Raw genomic sequence first — 23,302 nt, forward strand, 5'->3', positions numbered from 1 at the left:
CTAATACTGAAAAGTCTGAGAGGAGGTAGACTTCCTCTGTCCTCAGGAAACAGAGTAGGGGAGTGCCTTCATTATCACAAAACAGAATCCTCTGTGTAGATGGGGAAAACTATGAGATAAATAATCTCAAAAGTACAGTATCCACCAATGTGTGCTAATGCTGGAACAGCAATTTCAGCGGCGCTTGTGGACCCAGCTTCTGAAAGCCACTGTCCTGAAGTTCAAATGTAAATGAGCAGATGGGCCAAACCATGTTTGTCCACTAGCTCTAGGCCATATGAGCCAATTTCTTGAGAGGCCTCAATCTTGTGGGGCTCTGAGTCAGTTTTTGCCCTTAGTCCTCTTGTCCGCTCCCCTGTCCATACGTCTTGTGGCCTATCAAGGCAGACGTAGCTGATAAGATGTGAAGGCACATCTTGTAGCCTTCCATCTTCTTGACAAACCTGCTGTTTGGCTGTCCCAAGCAGGGAGGCAATGCCCTCCAAATTTATCAGCTCTTCCCCAGGCCTTGAGTACACAGTTCTCACTTTCTTTGATACCCTTCATTCTTCAACTTGCTGCCCCTTTTTCCTTGGTCATCTGAGAGCCTCGCTACAAGTGACATCTTACATCTTTCTGTTCCTTCCCCTCTTTGTTAGAATGGCTGCCTGGAGAGCCGGAGAAAGCCTGCTTTTGCAAATCGCTCCTCCAGTCACAAGCCTGCTCTCAATGATCTTTGGCGGTGAGCAGCTGCGACTTTCTCAGCTTTCTCCAGAGCATCTCCCCCCCAGCAAGACGATTAGCAAAGTTGCAGCTGCCCGCCCCCAAAGATCACTGAAAGGACACTAGGACTTCACCGACATGTCAGCTTTCTCCAGAGCATCCCCCACCCCCCAGCAAGACGATTTGCAAAAGCTGCTATCGTAGGCTTTCTCTGTCTCTTCAGGCAGGCATTCTAACAGAGAGGGGAAGGAACAGAAAGAAAAGGGGTGGGGGAGAGGGACTTCAATTCCCAGAAAGACTTGATCCAGAGGAGTTAGCCGTGTTAGTCTGTAGTAGCAAAATCAAAAAGAGTCCAGTAGCACCTTTAAGACTAACCAATTTTATTGTAGCATAAGCTTTCGAGAATCAAGTTCTCTTCATCAGATGCATGATCCGAAAGACTTGAGAAAATGATCAAGTGCCGTTTGCATGTAAGATGTCCCTTGTAGCGAGGCTCTCAGAGCCAAGCCACAAGTGACGCCTGACACAGGTTGGACACTTGTCAGCTTCCCTCAAGTTTTGATGGGAAATGTAGGCATTCTGGTCTTGCAGCTGTAATGGAGAGCCAAGCTGTAAAACAAGGATCGCAAAAAGCAATTACCTGCCGTCTCATTCACCAGTCCTTAGCCAAATACTATCATAAAAAGAAAGTGAGAGAGAGAGAAACAGCAGATTTCTCTAATTCTATATAATCTGAATGGCTTTAATTACACATACATATTGACTTTGCTGTATTATAATGGCTGTCACAGATCAGCTTATCTGGCTTCCTCATCTCCTCCGAGGTGTGATGCAGTCATTCACTTTTTGTTTTGTTAACTCCCTCCTTTTGTGCTAAATGCAGCCACAAACTGAAGGGGGGGAAAAGTCACACACACACATACACACACACGTGGTTTGCTTCTGCAACTCGGTCAGGTCTGTTTGCAGGAGGAATTGTTCCAAGGTTAGAAACCACAAATGAACTTGAACATGTAGAATCCTTCTTGACTGCTTACCTGGCCTGTTCCATCTTTGCCAAAAGAAACTCACTCTTTTTCTCTGTCTCTCTAATCCAACAATTATCTCATTGCTAAAGGTGGTTGTGCTTAGCCCCCAAACCTATTTCTGTTTCAGAGCGCAGCCCTGGAAGACGTGAAACAGGATTTTATTTTAGTGTGTGGATTTCTCACTATTCTGGGGCACACAAGATGAAAACAAGCTGTTACTGCAATAAATGAAACCCAACCTGTATCAAAGCTCCACCCATTACACATTAACCACAGCCATCCCATCTGTGCTCTAGCCTAAATAAACAAGAAAAGAATAAAGATGTTGTTGCCAAAGACTAGCAAAACACTTGTCAGATGGGACAGACTATCACACACAGACTACACAGACTACACACACACACACAGCTGTGTTCTATAATATAAATAACAACTATGGATTTCACCTCCCTCCATGTGTGGATCAACAAACCCACAAGGGGTATCTATCTAGGGCTCAGGTTTAGATTTCTAAAAAAGCTGAGGCAACTCTCAGGTTTTCAAAACAGTAATAAAACTTTTTGTTTTTGAAAGAGAGGGATTGAAATCCCCGTAAAAGTTGTTATAGGTTGCTTAGGCAACCTAAAACGACAGCCAAGCTTTTGTGACACTATGTTGTGAGATCTTGGTTGCCATTTTCTGCCCCAAAAGTGATGGAGATCTTGCAAAATCTTAGCCTCTTCAACTGCTAGAGTTGCCAGGCTGAGCCTGACAAAGTAAGCTCACAGACTCACTGCAGGCAAAGTTGCCGCCGAGGGCCAGGCTGTGGTGGAAGCAGGCTTGGTCTGCAGGAGGAAGAGGAGGAGCAGAGGGAGTCCTCTTTGGCGTGACAACATGCTGGCACCATTCCAGTGCAGCACTGGCAGGAGCAAGACCTACCCACTGTGCTCTGGGCGGCCAGTGGGCCAGTCACAACTTTAGGGGTTCAACGGGCAGTTTTGAGGCATTGGGCTGGATCCTCAAGGGGTGAGCAGGGCATATTGGGCAGCTCACCCCTGCGGAATCCGGAGGCAAGGGCCGGACAGCATGGCTGGGTCCAGAACCCCACTTGCTCCCATGGGGCCAGCATTTAATTTATTACATTTTTATTCCGCCCTCCCTGCTTTCACAGGCTTATTGGCCTGGGGTATCATGCATCGAACAGCACCAGGCCTTCGATGCCAGAGGGTCTGCTGCCCAGATGCCTGGCCAATGCTGCAACCTGGCTTTAATCAAGAAAGTTGTGGCCATTGCAACCCAAATCAAGGTTTCTGTGCATCATTGCTGGAACCCAGCTGGACTTAACACATAGGTGGCAATCAGTGGGAGGGCTGCTGGTGGGGACTTGGGTGTGTGTGTGACTTGGTAATGGCACTGTTATGTATTGGCCCTAGTTTGAATAAATGACAGGCTTTCCTGACTGAGTTTTCATTGGTAGTTACAGTTGGCAAGCAGCCAATGGCCCGCTATCAATAAAGGCCAATCCGATCCGATCCAAGCCACACAGTCGCGTCCGACCCTCGGCTACTCCGTAGATCGTCCCCCTCCAGGCCTTTCTGTCCTATAGCGCGTCGAGAGAGATCCGCAGAGTCTCGCAGTGAAGTTTTTACAGGGTAGTTCACCATTGCTTTCCCCAACCCAACACACTTAGCCGTATGACAGCCACAAATGGTAAGTCATACGTTGCCACCCCCTTGGCACTTGGAGCCGGTGTGGGATAAGGGGGAAAGGCCAATCACGTTCTTGTAAATATGTTATAATGTATATAGTTCATGCAGATGATGGTATCCTAGGGTGCTTGTTACGATTGGTTGCTGGTTCAGTCAGGGGCGGGGTTTGTATGTATATATTGAGGGGTTCTGTTCTACTGTGTGTCTGTCTGTTCTGGTTGGCAATAAAGCATGTTGTTGAGCTAAATCACTCTGGCTGAAATTACTCTGAGCTCCAGGCTCAGTACACAATAGGCACCAACATTGCCCTCTCAGTTTGTGACAGCACACAGGCAACACAGACAATTGGTGGGAGGCCCTGCATCATAGCAGGAGCATCATAGCAGGAGCATGGAAACCCTAAAGGTAAAGGTAGTCCCCTGTGCAAGCACACAAGTCATTACTGACCCGGGGGGGGGGAACGTCACATCACGATGGTTTCTTGGCAGACTTTTTATGGGGTGGTTTGCCTTCCCCAGTCATCTACACTTTACCCCCAGGAAACTGGGTACTCATTTTACCAACCTCGGAAGGATGGAAGGCTGAGTCAACCTTGAGCTGGCTATTTGAACCCAGCTTCCGCCAGAATTGAACTCAGGTTGTGAGAAGAGCTTGGGTGGCAGTAATGCAGCTTACCACTCTGTGCCATGTTGCTCTTAACAGGAGGGAAATTCTTTTCTGCTTAAAAACATGAATAATGAATTAACGCTCCCCCCCCCCACAGATGTCTCTAGGTATATCTGTGAAATAAAAAGAGAGTAAAAATCTTTTCACTCTTAACGGACTAGGTAGAAACACCACAGAAACTCCCATTTCAGAATCAATTGAGTGTACAAAAAGGGAGTGAAGGGACCTTTTGTGAGGTATACGTTAAGGTAAAAGTAGTCCTCTATGCAAGCACCGAGTCATTACTGACCCATGGGGGGATGTCGCATCACGACGTTTTCTTGGCAGACTTTTTATTACGGGGTGGTTTGCCATTTCCTTCCCCAGTAATCTACACTTTACCCCCAGGAAACTGGGTACTCATTTTACCGACCTCGGAAGGATGGAGGGCTGAGTCGACCTTGAGCCGGCTACCTGAACCAGGCTTCCACCAGGATCGAACTCAGGTCGTGAGCAGAGCTATCGACCACCATTTTCAGCTGTCTGGACAACCTAAACTAGATTTGCCAACCCCAGCCTAAAAGGGGAGAGAGCTGGGGCTGGTGTGTGTGTGTGTGTGCGGTGATTTTCCCTGATGTTTTACTGGATTTATTATTATGGGAAGTTGAATCTTTGGGGAGAAAAACAGAACTAGAAGCATTTTAAACAAACAAATACTATGGATAGTGATAACAGAGAGGAAAGCAGGGAATTATGCAAATGTTTTAATTAACAACTCCCCCCTTTCCATCTTCCTGAGGTTTTTTTAAAGCCCCTAAGTGCCTACCTTTCTGCTTTGGGGAATCCTTAGTTCTAATTAGATAACCACAGCTATTGGCTAACATAATGTAGAAGGTTTTAACCCGTTTTTGGTGAGGTATCATGGATGCTGGAGAGGGACAGGCACTTTCAAGAAAACAGTGCATGGGGGTAGCTGCTTAACTCTCCACTTGCCATTTCCTTCCACAATCTCTCCTGCAGGCTATCCCCCTCCCCCTGCCAAATTTATTTCCAGTCTAAGGAATAATGGGGAGAAAAACAGCCCTGGAGGACTGGCTACGATTTGCAGGGGGTATCTCATTCCCCCCTACCTCCTCTATCCTCTTTCCCTTCCTTGGCAGTTCCCAAAGCCTTACCTTTTCCTGCTTCCTTCTCTCTTTTCCACCTAACAGCCAACCTATCTTTTATCTGACCCCCCCACATCTTCAGCTATATAATATTTATTCACTTTATTTGAACACTCCCTTTCTCCAAGCAATGTACATCATTCTCCTATCCTCCATTTTATCCTCACAACTCTGTGAGGCAGGTTATGCTGGAAGTCTGTGACTGGCCCAAGCAGCTAGGCCTCCCTGTGGTTGCTGCTGGGCCTTGCCCCAATGAGTCTTCCTTCAATGTCGAAAACTGCCCTGGAAAGGGCCTCACTCAAGTCCTGTTGCCTTTTTCTGACAGGAACCAAGGCTTGAAGGCTGGCAATATTGTTGTGGTTGCTTAATACTGCCCCCCAAAGGCCTTTGCAGAAAGCATTCATTTCTTAAAATTACAGGTGCCACTTCTATTTTGTTTTTTTTAAAAAAACAAAAAAACAATGTATTTCTTTTTTAAGATTTCACATTTTTATGCAAACCTGGGGCTTTATCAGATTTGTAGAAAGAGCTATCTTGTCTGTTCATGGCTACGGCTTCTGGACTTAAGTATCCACACATAGAACCTTGTTGGGAATTAAATATATTGATCGCAAAAAGCAATTACCAATTTTGTTTAAAAATACCTGACATGTATAGGGTTACCAGCTCCAACTTGGGAAATTCCTGGAGATCTGGAGGGTGAAACCTGAAGAAACCTGGAGAAAGTGGGGTTTGGGGAGGGAAAAGACCTTGGCATGGCATAATCCTCAAAAGCAGCCATTTTCTCTGGGTGAACTGATCTCTGTGGCCTGGGGACCAATTGGAGATCTCTCGGAATTACAACTGGTCTGCAGGCCACAGAGATCAGTTCACCTGGAGAAAATGGCTACTTTGGGGGGGGGGAGTGGACTATATGGAATTATGCCATGCCAAGGTCCTTTCCCTCCCTAAAACCTATTTTCTCCAGGTTTCACCCCCCCCAGATCTCCAGGAATTTCCCAACTTGGAGCTGGCAACCCTATCCTAACCACTGGGCCAAGAGGGTAGGTTCAAAGGAGGTATGCCAGCAGGCATTAGGCACTCTGCTGCAGCCTTGGCATCACATGGGGGCCAGGCAGAGCCCATTGCATAGATAAGCATGGCTCAGTGGAAAGGCACTGGGATAGAATGGCCATGGCTACTGGTTCTATTCTTACATGGTGTTATGTTTTGGGCTGAGTTAGGCCGGAGAAGGCCTCTACTGTCTCATATTAAATATTATGCACTGTGTTGAGCTTCATTACTTATCAAGGTTCCTAACACACTTCATTCCCATTGGTTACATTGCCTGCACTTAACTCTCATTGGGTACATTCACAAGCATATTCATTGGGTACTTTCCAGGGGCAGCAGCCAATCGGTCCTCTCAAATAAAGACCAATCAATGGCCTGCCTGCACAATACATTGTATATAGTTTATGCAAATGATGGCATTCTAAAGTACACATTCTTATTGGTTGCTGGTTATTATTGGGGCGGGGTTTCTGTATATATATTGAGGGCTTCTGTTCAGTCTGTTGTTGTAGTGTCTAGTGAGTAGTGTCCGCTGTTGTCTGTTCTGGCTTGTAATAAAGAGCATTGTTTTGGCTGAAATCATCTGGGCTGCAGTCATTCTGAGCTCCAGGCTCAGTACACAATACATGGGGAGATGATGATGATGATGATGATGATGATGATGATGATGGGGGAGGAAGTAGGCCAGCAAGGGATGTGAATAGGGTTGCCAAGCCGAGCCTGGCAACCAATAGGAGGGTGGGGGGAGGGCAGTGGGAGAAAAATAAATAAAAGCAAGGCTCAGGCCTAGTTGCCGGCATGTCACTTCTGGCATACAACCCAGCAGTGGTAATGAGTCGTTCTAGGAACTCTGTGGTAAAGCTATGATTTTACCACAGAATTTCTGGTAATTCTTAGAGCTACCTATTGTCACTACCTGGAAGTGATGTGACAGTGACTAGATCAGAGACTTATTTTTATTTATTTTTCTCCTGCTGCTGCTCTGAGCAGCAGTGGGCAACAGAGCAAATTACTTGGAGGTTGCCTCTCATAAGCGACTACAAGGTAAGTCTAGGTGTGGAGCTAGTTATCCGGTCACAAACTAGCAGACAGGGACAGAGGCCGTTTTCACACGGCTTGTCAGCCATGGAACATTGCATCAAGCTTCCGGAACAACAGCGTCTTCGTGGCGTAATTTCACGTGAGAACTGCATGAAACAGTTCACTGCAGTTCTCGCGTGAAATTGCACCAGGAAGATGCTGTCGTTCCAGAAGCTTGGCGCAATGCTCCATGGCCGGTAAGCAGTGTCAAAACGGCTAGAGTTGTAGAATACACCAGACAAATCATAAAGAGCCCAACTCTACCTTCCTGAGTAGATATAAATTACCTGCCAACTTCTTTTCCACACTGTGACACTGAGAGATCTCTGTCATTTGGTGCTACACTTCTGAAGATGCCAGTCACAGCTTCCGGCGAAACGTCAGGAACTACAATGCCAAGACCACAGCGATACAGTCTGGAAAATCCACAACAACCATCATAAAGAGGCCTGGTTTGCCAAACCTCTCTGTCCAGTATGGCACCAGTGCCTTTGCAAGCTGTTTCCGGGAGCCATAGGGAAACAGATGATCTGATTTAGGAAAGCAAGCTTGATATCTAAAGTTAAGTGCACTCAGATATCTGAATCAGGCCTGACCAGAGTAATTGGAACTCCTCATTTATCGTGGGCCACAAGGAATGGTTGGCGGCACACTTGGTAGTGGAATCCTTCCCTCACCTCTGTACATTTCTCCCCTTTGTTGCTTAGTTTTAGGCATCATAGGAAATAGGGTTGCCAGCTCCAAGTTGGGAAATTCCTGGAAATTTGGGAGGTGAAACCTGGAGAAACCTGGAGAAAGAGGGGTTTGGGGAGGGAAAGGACCTTGGCATGGCATAATTCCATAGAGTCCCCCCCAAAGTAGCCATTTTCTCCAGGTGAACTGATCCCTGTGGCCTGGAGACCAGTTGTAATTCCAGGAGATCTCCAGCCACTACCTGGAGGCTGGCAACCCTAGTAGGAAAACATCCTTATTCTCTTGGGCTTTTAATGTTTCCCTGCACTGTAGTTTAGATTCCCGGTTTTACTGGCGTTGATGGTTTTACTGCTGAAAAATATCACTCCTAAGTGTTTATCTCCGTCTTATTTATATTGGTGCCTTTTATCTGCCGCTGAGTTGAAATTTTTTGAAATTATGTTGTTGATGTTTTACTGTGTGAAAGCTTGCGGGCCAGGGCTGTAGGTGATTGACTGTGATTTACTGATTGTGCCTGGAAGTGTGTCAACTGAATCAGAGGGCGAGTGATTTACGATATTTATACTCCTAGACGTTGCTCATGGATCGGTTTGGTTGTTTTATAGCACTTGGTTTTCATTGCATATTTTAATTTAGATTTGTTATAGATTTCAAAATGACATTTGCTAGTTATGTGGACGGACATCCCAAACAAATTAACTGTTTGATTTTTTTAATAAAAATAAATGAAAAACATTAATATATAAGCAGGGGGAACTAATATGTCTCACAGCATGCAGAGCAATCCACAAGGTTTTTCAATATATAGTTTCTGCATTCTCTGCCCTTGTCCTCCTATAATTATAGGCTTTTTGCTAGGAACAGAAAATTAAGAACTCAGTTAAAAATCCAGGCCATTGATCTCACAACCTGTTAGAAGATTTTTCTATTTTTATTTTATCTAAATGATTGAGCTCCAGCCTAGAAACTATTTCTGGGCAAAGAACACACTGATCTATATTAACATTTTGCCCTAAAAAAACAAAACAAAACCCCTCTCCGCCACGCGATGTAAAAAAAAAATCATCTTTTCCTGAATAGAGAAGGTCATATAATGAAAAAGAATATTGTAACCAGACTGATAACTGTGTCCCTTAAATTAATACTGGATAATTGGAAATGATAATTTGCAAGTGACATTTCCTGCATGGTTAACCAGGGTATAGGTATTATTGTTATATTGTTCGCCGTGAATAAGTTGCTGCGTGGCTCTTAATGGCATTTGTCACTACGGGAGATAAAGCAATGATAAAGTGTAATCAAATCTCATGCTTCAGGGCTTAAGATGATTGCCTGAGGGGGTCAGGAAGCAACTGCCCCCTTTTTCTACAAGCCATCTTCACCCACCTCTTCCATGAAGCCCTTGCTTGCCCTCATAGACCAATGCATACCCATTTGATCTTTAAAACCCTAAATACGTTAGGGTTGGGCTTCCTGAAGGACCATCTCTTTCCTCATCTCCTACCCATGAAATAAGCTCATGTCTTGGTGTCTTTGTTCTGTGTATCTTTGTTACAGTGGCTGCTGTCATAGAAAGTCAGGAGCGGCCATAAGGAAGCTCAGAGAAGTCCTGCTAGGCTCAGACTTTGCATGTTGTGAGCTCAGGTCTTGTCTTGGACAACTGTTGCTTGGGACATAGGGTGGAAATACACGTTACTAAGTACCCAGGGACAGGGCTCATTTTGAGGAGGAAAGTGCAGGAACGCAGTTTCAGCAGTTCCTCAAAGAAGTCACATGTCAGGAGGCCCCACCCACCCAGCTCTCGGTCATTTTGGGCCCGTTTCAGCCTGGATTGGGGCTGAAACAGCCTGGATCAGGCCTCTCACGGGTGGTAGATCACTCTCCCACTCAGTAACGGCCAGATCTTGACCATTTTGGGCCCTTTTTCAGCCATTTTCAGCCCCTTTTTGCCATTTTGGGTCCAATTTCAGCCCTGAATGGCCAGGATTGAGTCCAAAACAGCCAGGATAAATGATGTCAGGGGGTGTGGCATATGCAAATCAGCTATGCCAATGACACACTTCCTGAGATGCCAAGGGGTGTGACATATGCTAATGAGTTATGCTAATAAGTTATGCTAATGAGTTCCTCCAGCTCTTTTTCTACGAAATGACCCCTGCCTAGGGATGCTCAAGTGCAGGACTGTATGCGTAGCCCTCAATTCACGTGTAGGTTGTTCTTGCCTGGCATACGTGAATGCTGCTTTCACAGGAGCTCCCTTAGTGCGATCGCATCTGCAAGAGATTCTGGAGGGCAAGGGTCAATTCAGCTCTGTTTTCGATGTGAGAACAAGTACTGATGGCTCCTTTGACTTGCCAGTTTGCATTTCTTTAAGGTGATTGATTGATTGATTACATTTATAGCCCGCCCTCCCGGCAAGTGGGCTCAGGGCGGGTTACAGAAACAGATAGATTACAGAGTTAAACAGATAAAACAGTAAAACAATAAAATCAAATCTTATATAGCAGCATACATTTCAATATGTCAGATTGGGGGGGCATTCCCCTTTCCCTGCACACCATACACAGCGGGGAAAGAGGGCAGGGGTGCGGGTTGGTAAACTCTAACTCCCCAGCACATAGGGGCAGATGGACCATATAACCCACCCCCCTCCACTAGTAGGAGACCGGCAGGGAGTACATTTTCTAAAATAAAATTTCCGCTTTAAAACATGCACACAACAGTTCTTCAGGGCTGTGTTGGAATGGGCAAGGTGCCTATTGACCTGTGCCAGTACCATCATGAATCAACCTCCCATTCTCTAATGCCATTTGTAACTTTTCTTTAGATGCATTTAGATATTAATTTTATTTATTTATTTGCTTCTCTAGAGAGTTACTTAAGGCAGCTCACAAAATAAAAACAAATGTAAAAATCACTAATCCGCCCAAATTATCAATATAAAAAGTAAATCACAAAAGCAACATTAAACAGGCTAAAATGATATCCACAAAACAACCTTCAGGCTAGACGCAGATCATAAAATGGAATACTTCAATTAAAGACTGGCTAGAGAGGAACATTTCGGCCCAGCATCTAAGGAATAATACAGGATGGGTAGCTGTTAACACAGTAGCAGTAGAAAAGAGCAAGAGTCCAGTAGCACCTATAAGATTAACCAGATTTGTGGTAGGGTATGAGCTTTCATGAGTCACAGCTCACTTCTTCAGATACCAAGATGAGTAAAGATTAAAGAGCTTTTTTTAAAAAAAAGTCAGTAAAGTTGTACAATTTTGTTAATTTGATTGCGTGTCATCTGTGCATAGCACAATCTTCTTGATGTGTGTGAGAGCCAGTTTGGTGTAGTGGTTAAGAGTGCGGGACTCTAATCTGGAGAGCTGGATTTGATTCCCCACTCCTCCACTTGATGCCAGCTGGGTGACCTTGGGTCAGTCACAGCTTTCCAGAGCTCTCTCAGCCCCACCCACCTCACAGGGTGTGTGTTGTTGTGGGGATAATAATAACATACTTTGTAAACCGCTCTGAGTCATCCTGAAGGGTGGTATATAAATCGAATGTTATTATCAGGGCTTTTTTTCTAGGAAAAGAGGTGGTGGAACTCAGTGGGTTGCCAGCACAGGGGGCAACTCTTGGCGGGAAGTGGTGCCCCTTGTACCACATGCACGCACGCAAAGTGCATGCATGCTCCCAGGACCAATGACATCACTTTGGGTCAGCTGGAACAAGGGGGGAGTTTTATAAAGTTTAAATCACCCTCGGCGAAAATCGTCACATGGATGGTGGCCCCATCCCCTGATCTCCAGACAGAGGGGAGTTTAGATCTCAGCGCGGAGGGCGATCTAAACTCCCCTCTGTCTGGAGATCAGGGGGCGGGGCCACCAGCCATGTGACCATTTTCAAGAGGTTCCGGAACTCCGTTCCACCACGTTCCAGCTGAAAGCAAGCCCTGGTTATTATTATTATATTCTTATCAGCGCCAGAAACGAACATCCGAAAAAGGATTCAATGATGTTAAATACTCACTACTACTGCATGTCACCCATCAGATATTATGTCAGCTTAGATGTGTGATTCTATCAGACGTTGATTTGCTATGTCATCTGTATTTAGATGCTGGCTGCAACTGAAGATGAGCTTTCAGTCGGTGATTGCCACATGTCTGATGCTGTCAGATGTTGACTTCATAGTGTCAGAAATTGACTACTGCAATATATCATGTATAATATATAGCCAAATGTTAACGGCTGTTATCAAATCCTGTCTACGGCATGTCAAATACTATCACATCTTGACTGCTACATGACAGATACTGTCAACTACTAATTGCTGTTGCCAATCACTTTCCAGAGGCTGTTAAAGGTTGATGGCTACTTCAAAATCATCCAATGCCTTATGCCGATTAGGAAATATGCTCCAACTGCTGGCATACTTGGAAAATATTTTCCATGGAGAATTGCTAAAATAATTAAGAGGGCCGCCTTCTGTCAGCTATATCCTGGAACGGTTTTACAGAAAGCTCAAAGATTGCATCAATCTGCTATTTTGTAGGAGAGATACCAAAGCTCCTATCCCTGCTCCTATCCTCCAGAGGGAGTGCCAAAAAAGAAATAATATGCTGATATGCTGAAGCCAAAGAAGGAAAAGAGGAGGTGGATGTTACTGCCTCGTGGTGGTGCACAGCTTTCTGGATTTCCATTTCATGCTTTAGTCACATCTCAGCTGGACTACTGCAATGAGCTCTACTTGGGGCCACCCTTGAAGAGTGTTTGGAAGCTGCTGCTAGTGCAGAATGCTGCAGCTGGACTCCTGGTTGGGGCCAGCTCTTGGGAACATATGACCCTGATATTACAGCAACTATACTGGCTACTGATCCACTCTTCAGCCCAGTTCCATCCACATGGCTTGGGACCAGGGTATCTGCAGGATAAGTATGTGTGTCTTTAAATGCTTGATGTGGTACAGATTAAGAGGTGGGGGGAGAGAGGGATGAGTGAGGGAGATGATTGGTTGATGACTGAGAGTGTAGAAAGAGTGAACTGCAGTTTTTAGTTACCGAGGGAGAGAAAAGATTCTGTCTGGGCAAAGCAAGCAAGCTGTGTGCAGCCTGAGAGTGTCTATATATTTCTGAGAGAGAAATATGTTAGAAGAAGGGACTGGCGATGTCTCTTGCTTAGGCCTTTAGGACTGCTAGTGGAGAAGGAAGGCAACAACCATAGAGTCTCTTAGATAGATAGGCTGCTATCAGTCTTCTTCCTGCCAGGGGAATGTCCTTCCTCCCCTTCTCTCCCCTTCCTCTCTCTGTCCTTCCCTGCATGCACCAGGAGAGGCAGCATGGTGTCTCCTCCTGAGAGAGATGGCCTACTTTCAATCTAAAGCCATCCTACCTAGTTAGATCAATTACTAGTTCTCTCTCTCCACTAATCTTAAGTAAATATATTTCTTTAGATAAATAAACAGTTATTGGTTCTCTAACTTGGTTGAGAGCTTTCTGTGTGCAGTTTGTTTAGTTAATATGCCTTAACTAAAACCCAATAAAATATTGAGTCTGGGCAAAGCTGATTAACAGCGATGCTCCAAAGCCGCTGGGACAACAGAGTCTTTCCCAGGAAATCATTAGCACCCTTTTCACTGAGATACTCTGGCCCTTAATGGTCTGGGGACTAAGGCACTTCAAAGAGGACTTTTTTCGTAAGCCTACCTGAAAATTAGCAGAAGCCTGTTCTGTCTTCAGGCATGGTTAGAAGCAGGATTGCCAGTTCTGCCTGTTCCCTTGGAGAAAACAATACCTTCAGAAGGCAAACTCTGCGGTATATCTGTAATGTATTGGTGGAACTCTAGCTTAAGCAAGAGAACTCAAGCTACACTATCATTGGCTGCTATTTGCGGATAGCAGCCGATCAGAGTGACAAGATAAAGACCAATCACTGAGCTGTAAATAAGTTACACTGTACATAGTTAAATGCAAATGAAGGGTGCCTGTTCTGAACGTTCCCATTGGGTGTTGAAATATTGGGGAGCGGTTTAAGACAGAAGTTGTATATGAGCGTGTTGCCGCCTCAGTTCAGTTGTGTTCCTGACAAATAAAGAGCTGTTGAATTACTTCATGTCTGAACCCACTATTTAACAATATCATAGATTCAATGTGAAATCCTCCTCCCCAAATCCCCCTCTTTCCCAGGCATTACATCCAAATCTCCAGGAATTTTCCAGGCTGAAGTTGGGGACCCTAGTTAGAGGTACAGTGGGAGGCAAAATTCAACAGGGCTTTCTTGGTGGTGGCTCAGATGCTCTAGAATTCTCTTCCTAGAGATTCCCTTTTCTTCATAATCTTTTGGTGCTAAAGTAACTTTCAGTGCAGTCAAAGCAGAAGAATAAGAACATAAGCAAAGCCATGTTGGATCAGGCCAGTGGCCCATCCAGTCCAACATTCTGTCACACACAGTGGCTAGAAATCCAGTGCCATCTAAAGGACTGTCAGTGAGGCCAGGACACCAGATGCCCTCCCACTGCCTTCCTTCCAGCACCAAGACAACAGAGCACCACCTCCCCACAAAGAGAATACCATCTATCTCCTGTGGCTAATAGCCACTGATGGACCTCTGCTCCATATATTTGTCCAGTCCCCTCTTGAAGCTGGCAATGCTTGTAGCTGCCACCACCTCCTGTGGCAACGAATTCCATGTGTTTATCACCCTTTGTGTAAAGTAGTATTTTCTTCTATCTGTTCTAACCCGACTGCTCAATAATTTCATAGAGTGCCCACGAGTTCTTGTATTGTGAGAGAGGGAGAAAAACACATCTTTCTCTACCTTCTCTAACCCGTGCATTATCTTGTAAACCTCTATCATGTCTCCCCTCAGTCGTCTTTTCTCCAGGCTAAAGAGCCCCAAGCGCCTCAATCTTTCCTCATAGGGAAAGTGTTCCAACCCTTTAATCATTTTAGTTGCCCTTCTCTGTACTTTTTCCAGTGCTATGATATCTTTTTTAAGGTGTGGCGACCAGAACTGTACACAGTACTCCAAATGAGGCCTCACCATCGATTTATACAGAGGCATTATGATACCGGCTGATTTGTTTTCAATCCCTTTCCTAATAACCCCTAGCATAGCATTAGCTTTTTTTATGGCAGTCGCACACTGTGCTGACGTTTTTAGTGAGTTATCTATCATGACTCCAAGATCTCTCTCTTGGTCAGTCTCCGCCAGTTCAGACCCCATCAACTTGTATTTATATTTTGGATTTTTGGTTCCAATGTGCATTACTTTGCACTTGGCTACATTGAACCTCATTTGCCACATGGATGCCCACTCTTCTAGCCTCGACAGATCCCTTTGGAGTGCCTCACAATCCTCTCTGGCTTTCACCACCCTGAACAATTTCGTGTCATCTGCAAATTTAGCCACTTCACTGCTTAATCCCAATTCCAAATCATTAATAAACAAGTTAAAAAGCATTGGACCCAATACCGACCCCTGTGGCACCCCACTGCTCACCACCCTCCACTGTGAGAAGTGCCCGTTTATACTCACTCTCTGTTTCCTATTAATTAGCCAGTTTTCGATCCACAAGAGGACTTGGCCCTTTATCCCATAGCTACTGAGCTTACTTAGGAGCCTTTGATGAGGAACTTTGTCAAAAGCTTTCTGGAAGTCAAGATAAACAATATCTATCGGGTCTCCCTTGTCCACTTGTTTGTTCACTCCCTCAAAGAACTCTAACAGATTGGTGAGACAAGATCTTCCCTTACAGAACCCATGCTGAGTTTTCCTCATCAGCTTTTGGTCATCAATGTGCCCACTAATTTTATTTTTGATAATAGTTTCCACCAACTTACCCGGTATTGACGTCAGGCTGACTGGCCTGTAATTTCCCGGATCTCCCCTGGAACCTTTTTTAAAGATGGGGACAACATTAGCTACCTTCCAGTCCTCAGGAACAGATGCAGAGTTTAATGACAGATTACATATTTTTGTGAGGAGATCTACAAGTTCACACTTGAGTTCTTTCAGAACTCTTGGATGTATGCCATCTGGGCCCGGTGATTTATCAGTTTTTAAATTATCTAGCAGTCGCATAACCTCCTCTCTCGTCACCTCAATGTGACTCAGGTCTTTCAAAACCCCTCCCAAAGTCAGTGCTTCCGGAGTGGGCATGCACTTCTTATCTTCCACAGTGAAGACAGAAGCAAAGAACGCATTCAGCTTCTCGGCCATTTCCCTATCACCCTTTAGTAATCCTTTTACGCCTTGGTCATTCAAGGGCCCCACTGCCTCCCTAGCTGGTTTCCTACTTCTAATATATTTAAAGAATTGTTTATTGTTTTTCTTTATGTTCTTTGCAATATGCTCCTCATATTCCCTTTTTGCCTGTCTGATCACAGACTTGCACTTTTTTTGCCACAGCTTATGCTCCTTTTTATCAACCTCACCCCGACTAGTTTTCCACTGCCTAAAAGAATCCTTTTTACCTTTTACAGCTTCTATTACATTGCTTGTTAACCATGCTGGCCTTTTCCTAAACCTATTTGTGCCTTTCCTAACCAGCGGTATATATTTAATTTGAGCTTCCAGGATTGTAGTTTTAAATAGTCTCCAAGATTCCCCAAGTGTTTTGACCTTTTTTACTTTCCCTTTCAGTTTCTTCTTCACGTACCCCCTCATCTCAGAAAAGTTACCCCTTTTGAAGTTAAACATGGCTGTGTTGGTCTTATTTGGCAATTTCCTATTTATACATATGTTGTACTCAATAACATTATGGTCACTGTTCCCAAGTGGTGCAATCACATTTACATCTCTCACCAGGTCTTCAGCATTACTGAGGACCAAATCCAGGATCACCTCTCCCCTAGTAGGTTCTGTAACCATCTGTTCCATAGCACAGTCATTGAGACAGTCTAGAAACTCACTTTCTCTCCCCCGATTCGAACACCCATTGGCCCAGTCAATGTGTGGGTAGTTAAAATCACCCATTACAACACAGTTTTTTTGTTTAGCAGCCATCTTTAATCCTGTCATCATTTTATAATCCTCCTCTATTTTCTGATCTGGAGGGCGATAACAAACTCCCACAGTTAAGTTTCCATTTGGGCCCGTAATTTCAACCCATAGCATTTCCAGAAGCGAATCTAATTCAGTTACCTTCTCAATCTTACTGGAATGTATACCTTCTCTGACATATAGAGCCACCCCACCACCAACCCTTCCCTCCCTATCCTTCCGATATAATTTATATCCAGGAATCACCGTGTCCCACTGATTTTCCTCATCCCACCAAGTTTCTGATATGCCCACAATGTCTATGGATTCACCCAACACTAAACATTCCAGCTCCCCAATTTTACCTCGGACACTTCTAGCATTTGTATATAAACACCTGTAACTTCCCCGGCACACTTTGCCTCGAGACGTAGTTAGGTCATCTGCACTGTTTGTCTCCATCTCAGTTGACAACTCTAATCTATCTCCCTGTAGAAGTGTTATACCTAGCCCTTCATCTCTCTGAGATGAACCATCCTGAACCAGAGACACTTTATCTCTTGTCGGCTTTCCCCTAGCATTTAGTTTAAAAACTGCTCTGCCACCTTTTTGATTTTAAGTGCCAGCAGCTGGGTTCCTTCTCGGGACAAGTGGAGACCGTCTCTCTTGTACAGCTCCCGCTTGTCCCAAAAAGAATCCCAGTGCCTAACAAACTTGAACCCTTCCTCCCTACACCATCGTCTCATCCACGCATTGAGACTCCTGATCTGCGTTTGTCTCTCTGGCCCTGCGCGTGGAACAGGTAGCACTTCTGAGAAGGCTACCTTGGAGGTCCTGGCCTTGAGTCTCCTGCCTAACAGCCTAAATTTTTGTTCCAAGACCTCACGACTGCATTTCCCAACATCGTTGGTTCCAACATGGACCACGACCGCTGACTCTTCCCCAGCACTATCTACCAGCCTATCTATAACACGCGTAATGTCCGCTACCTTCGCACCAGGCAGGCAAGTCACCATACGGTCAGAACGCGGTTGTGCCACCCAGCTATCTACTTGTCTAAGGATCGAATCACCAACTACCAAGAGCCTCCCTCCCGCCCCACCCAGGGATGGTTCCTTGATGCGAAAGGAAACCTGCTCACCAACTGAAGAAGAGGTCCCTTCTGAGGGCATGTTCCCCTTATCCTCAGTACAGTGCCCTGATTCCACAAGATCCTCATTCTCCTTGACAACAAGAACGCTGCCATTTTTAGAGTGGGACACATCTATCCTGTCCCTGAGAATCTTGTCCTCGTGCCTATCTAACTGTCTCCGCTTCTCCAGGTCAGCCACCTTGGCCTCAAGGGTACGTACTCGTTCCCTGAGAACCAGGAGCTCCTTGCAGCGAGCACACATCCAGGACTTCTGACCAGAAGGCAGATAGTCATACATGTGACACTCAGTGCAATACACTGGAAAGCCCCCAACCCCCTGCTGGCATTCTGACTTCATTATTCTGTTTTAGGAACAACACACTAAGAGGAAAGAAAACGGCTATGATCCCCCGGCTAAGAGCCACAGGCCAAGAGCCCTTTAGCTCTCGCCCTTCGGCTCGCGCCAAAGGCTCGCGCCCCTGCCCAGCAGTTGCCTTTTCAATGCAAAAGGTCACTTCCTGCTAAGCACAGGAGGTGAGCACAAAGGGGGGGTGTGGCTTGTACTCCAGCAACCCCCAGCAGCCTTACAAACACACTCACCCTCAAACACAATCAAGCCCAAACACACTTAGCCTCAAAACTACACTCAAATCAACACAAAACTACACACAAAAAGCCCCAAAGCTAGAGAGGACCACCCTTAGCTTCTCAGCTTAACCCACCACAGCCAAGAAAGGCAAAAAGCCCTTACCTCCTCTAGCAGCTGCAGACCATGTGCTCCTGAGCCCAGGTGACTCTGCTCTGCCCTGCCCCTGCCCAGCAGTTGCCTTTTCAATGCAAAAGGTCACTTCCTGCTAAGCACAGGAGGTGAGCACAAAGTAAATGTAAACTGTTTTAAATGATGCTTAACCGATGGAGTTTGGTTTGTCAGTTTTGTTGATTTGTTTGAATTGCGGCAATTGAAGCTTTGTTTTTCTGCTTTTACTGTCATTCGCTGTGCAAACCTGCTTGGCCAAAAGGCAGGATAGAAACATCTCGAATGAATAAATTCCAATTGACTTCATTAATTCAGCAATGCCAATTAAACTTTCCAATGAGCAGCGTCTCTCTTCTTTTATTGTGGGTTTCCAATGGGATACTAGGGCCTAGCTGCTGAAAATAGTCCCCAAACTTCCCACAAGTGACTTATCAAAGAACTCGATTACATTTACAAGAGGGAGAGAGAGAGAGAGAAATCCATGAATTAAGTTTAAGTGTTAGGAGCTTAGAGAGCTGCTCAGGCAATAGATTGATAGCATGTAAAATGAGAATCCCGGAAGAGAGATAGGAAAGATGGGAGAATAAGAAGAAGGTTTAGATTCAGATGAATGGCAAATCCAGATGCATCTTTCCTTAAGCTGCTCAGCCACTCTGACGTGTCCATCTTCCAAATTCTGCTTTCTAAATATTCAGAAAGTCTCTTCTCTGCCTGTAGCTGCCAAGGTAGTACAGATTGAAGCACATCTGATTTCTCCAGGGATTATGCTGCCAAGCACCTTTACTGTATCACATCATGAGAAAAATAATTTCAGTAGAACCAGACCTATTACTTATTCTTCCCTGGCATGTTTTTACTAAGGAAACATAGCATGTCTTTGCCAATAGCTATTTGCTTTTTATTGCCCAGCCTATTTGCAAGGAAAATAGTTATGCAAACGAAGACTCAGAGTCTCTCTACCCAAGACATCTTACACGGGGACGCTCAAGTGTACAGAGACATAATGTTAGCCAGGAAGTGTAGTTTTAAAAGACAAAGCCGGCAGAGATCGCTCCTCAGAGGATTTGTTAATTTCATCTTCGCCTCCCTGAAGGGTAGGTGAAATTAGTAGAGCCTTCAGGGAGGTGAAGATGAAATTAACAAACTCTCTGAGGAACTATCTCCGCTGGCTGTTTCTTTTTAAACTACCCTGGTGGCTCTGTCAATTTCACCTCTCTACACAAGGGTAGTTTTAAAAGGCAGAACCGGCAGAGATCACTCCTCAGGGGGTTTGTTAATCTTAATTTCTCCTCCCGGAAGGGGTAGTAAAATTGACAGAGTCTTTGCGGAGTGGAGATGAAATTAACAAACTTTGTGCGGAGTGATCTCTGCCAGGTCTGTCTTTTAAAACTACACTTCCCAGCTAACATTATGTCTCCCTTACACTTGAGCATCCCACGTAACCAATATACCAAACTAAAGAAATAAAGTAAAAAATGAAAGCTAGCACAAATACCAGAAACTGTGCCAGATCATCACACAATAGTCCACAAATAGCACATCATCCTGTGACAATATAGGCACCATTTTGTAGCCCTGTAACATACTGACCTTCCTTTGGCTGAGGAATCTCTTTGAAAGCGTAAAAACACCTCAGCAAATGCGGGTTGCTTGATTGAGCCAGCAACCAAATTTAAAACCTCAGTTTGGAAATGTAGCTCTTAGTTTATTCAGCACTTCTTTTTACCACTTAGCCTTCTATTTTATTTCAGAAAATTGAAGTCAAGGGCGCCTAAGCCCTCCTGAAAGGTTCCTTTCATTTGGGGGAGGGGGCACCTGAGCCTGGTTGGCAATTCCCAGCTTACCTGTGAGAGGTCAGATGGGTGCCTGCGATAAAGCTTGTGGCTAAATGTAGTGCTTTGTGGCAGGCTGGTGTCAAGGCACATTATTTACTGGCAACAGAAAACTGACAAATAGGGGGTCCAAATTAAATGATTAAACACCTTCTGGCTTTTATGGGGAAGTGACACCCAAGTTCCAGTGCTGAGAATGTTCTTCAAAATTGACCTGCTCCTTTTTTTTAAAAAAAATAACAGTTTGCAGGTGTTTTTCTTTCTCACTGGGTATTTTTAAAAACAGTTTTTCTGACTTCAGGTTAACCACTGAGCTTTCCCAGAATTCCAAGCTGTTGGCACAGTGCCTTTGAATTCTGAGGGCCAAACTACAAGTGATGAATGACACTTGAATGGCAAGTGTATTCCTCCCTGTTCACTTGCCCTCCACTTGCTCTCCGCTCGATCCACTTGCCGTTCAAGTGTCATTTGTCACTTGTAGCTTGGCCCTGAGATTCTGGCACCTTACATGTTTGGAGCAGTCCTGCGCTCATTTGGTGTAGCAGTTAAGAGCACGGGACTCTAATCTGGAGAACCAGGTTTGATTCCCCACTACTCCACTTGAAGCCAGCTGGATGACCTTGGGTCAGTCACAGCTCTCTCAGAGCTCTCTCAGCCCCACCCACCTCACAGGGTGATTCTCATGAGGATAATGATAAAAGGAAGCTTAACGACTCACCGGCAGGCTGGGTTGGCACCGGGTGCAAGATGCAGAGGAGACGGGACTAACCTGGAAGAGGTGGAGCGTCCATCCCTGCTCTGGGCCAGCCTCGTGGTCAGAGCCATTCCACCTGAGCATCCGTAGGAGCAGCAAGTCACCCTCCCACCCTCCACTATTCGGGACTGATTGGGGGGGGACACCATCACAACTTTATGGGTTTGGTGGGTTTTGTGGCATTGGACTGGATCCCAACAGGGTGAGTGGGCCTTTGAGACTGCTCACCCCAATGGATCCGGGAGCAAAGGTTGCCAGGCAGGGCCGGCGACGGAACAACGTGTGCCGAGGTGTGCCAGCAGGAGGCTGGCGGGAGATGCATCAGTCAGCAGCCAGGCCCCCGATGCCAACGGGGATCCATGCCCAGATGCCAGGCCAATGCTCCATCCAGCGATAATCAAGAAAGTTGTGGCCATTTCTAACCGAAACAAGTGTCTGGTGTGATTCGTTAGCCGGAACACAGTCTGAAATGGCACATAGGTAACAACATACTTTGTAAACCGCTCTGAGTGGGCATTAAGTTGTCACGAAGGGGAGTATATAAATAAAATGTTGTTGTTGTTATATCCACTGCATAGATCATTGTCACAAGTATTCATATGTGGCCAGACCCTTGTGTTCCAGACTCTATTTCAGGATATGGTTTTGAGCGCATGGGAGTGCTATGTTTCAGTGCGTACTGTTATTAGTGGGGCCTTACAAGAATGAAAACTGCAGTGCCTCATAACATTTCTGAACCAGCTGTCTGACACTGTGGGCGCTCGTTCACCTCAATGTTTCTAGATGAGTCACCAGTTGCCATCTTCCAGGTGGAGTGTGGAGACCTCCTGGAATTACAACTGATTTCTAGCTTACAGAAATCAGCCCCCCTGGAGAAAATGGCTGCTACTGAGGGTGGGCTTTATAGCATCATATCCCTGTTGAGGTCTCCCCCCTCCTCAAACCTTGTCCTTCCCTGGCACTGCCTCTAAAACTACAGGAATTTCCTAACCCTAAAGATCTCAGTAGACTACTGCTTAGAGCCAGAAGGATGCTGGGAAATGTTTGTGCTACGGTTGCGACGCTATTTCGAGGTTGTGCTTTCTCTCCCCTTGTCCCAAGCTCCATCAGTCAGCAATTTGCCTCAGGATGACCTTTTCCTCCGTAGTCCCTCAGAACCCTCATTACCCAACCTCACCACCAGTGTTAGGCCTAAAATTAAATAAGCATCCATCATGAAAGAGATTACTTCATCACAAGCCACAACGCTTACCCATGTAAGAGAAAGCAAATATTCTGGCGGAAAGGGAGGGAAGCCTTCTGCTCCGTTGTCTTGGGCCTTGTCTTTCCCTTCTGAGCCTGTGAGAGAATGAAGGGAAAGTCCAAAGCTTCCTGCCTTTGTCCAAAGTTAGCTAATTAAAAACGCTAATTGTGAGTCTTAGCTGACCGGCGCTGAAACGAACCCTCGGCTGGTGCCAGAACTCAGTCCATTGTGCCGGGATTGTTTATAAGGACGGGAAAATGAGTTTCTAAACATTAAAATTCCTGAGTGTTAGCCAAGCGCTGGGAGGAAGTTCTTTCTGCAGCTGCACACATCATACAGGGCAGTGTTCCTGGGGACAGAGCCTGGGGTTAATTCCATTAAGCGGCCCTGGCCGGAGTTATTTAATGTTTTGTTTTATGACTGCAGTCGAGAGGGAGGCCACTCATTTGTGACCTCTGTTCACTGCCATTTCTTCCTGCTTCCTCTAAAGACAACTGATGGAAGACGTCGTCTGGGAGGGCCGGCTTCTCGGGATGAAATGCTCTTTCCTAAGA

This window comes from Eublepharis macularius, chromosome 9 (genome assembly GCF_028583425.1).
Source record: "Eublepharis macularius isolate TG4126 chromosome 9, MPM_Emac_v1.0, whole genome shotgun sequence".
Classification (NCBI taxonomy): Eukaryota; Metazoa; Chordata; class Lepidosauria; order Squamata; family Eublepharidae; genus Eublepharis; species Eublepharis macularius.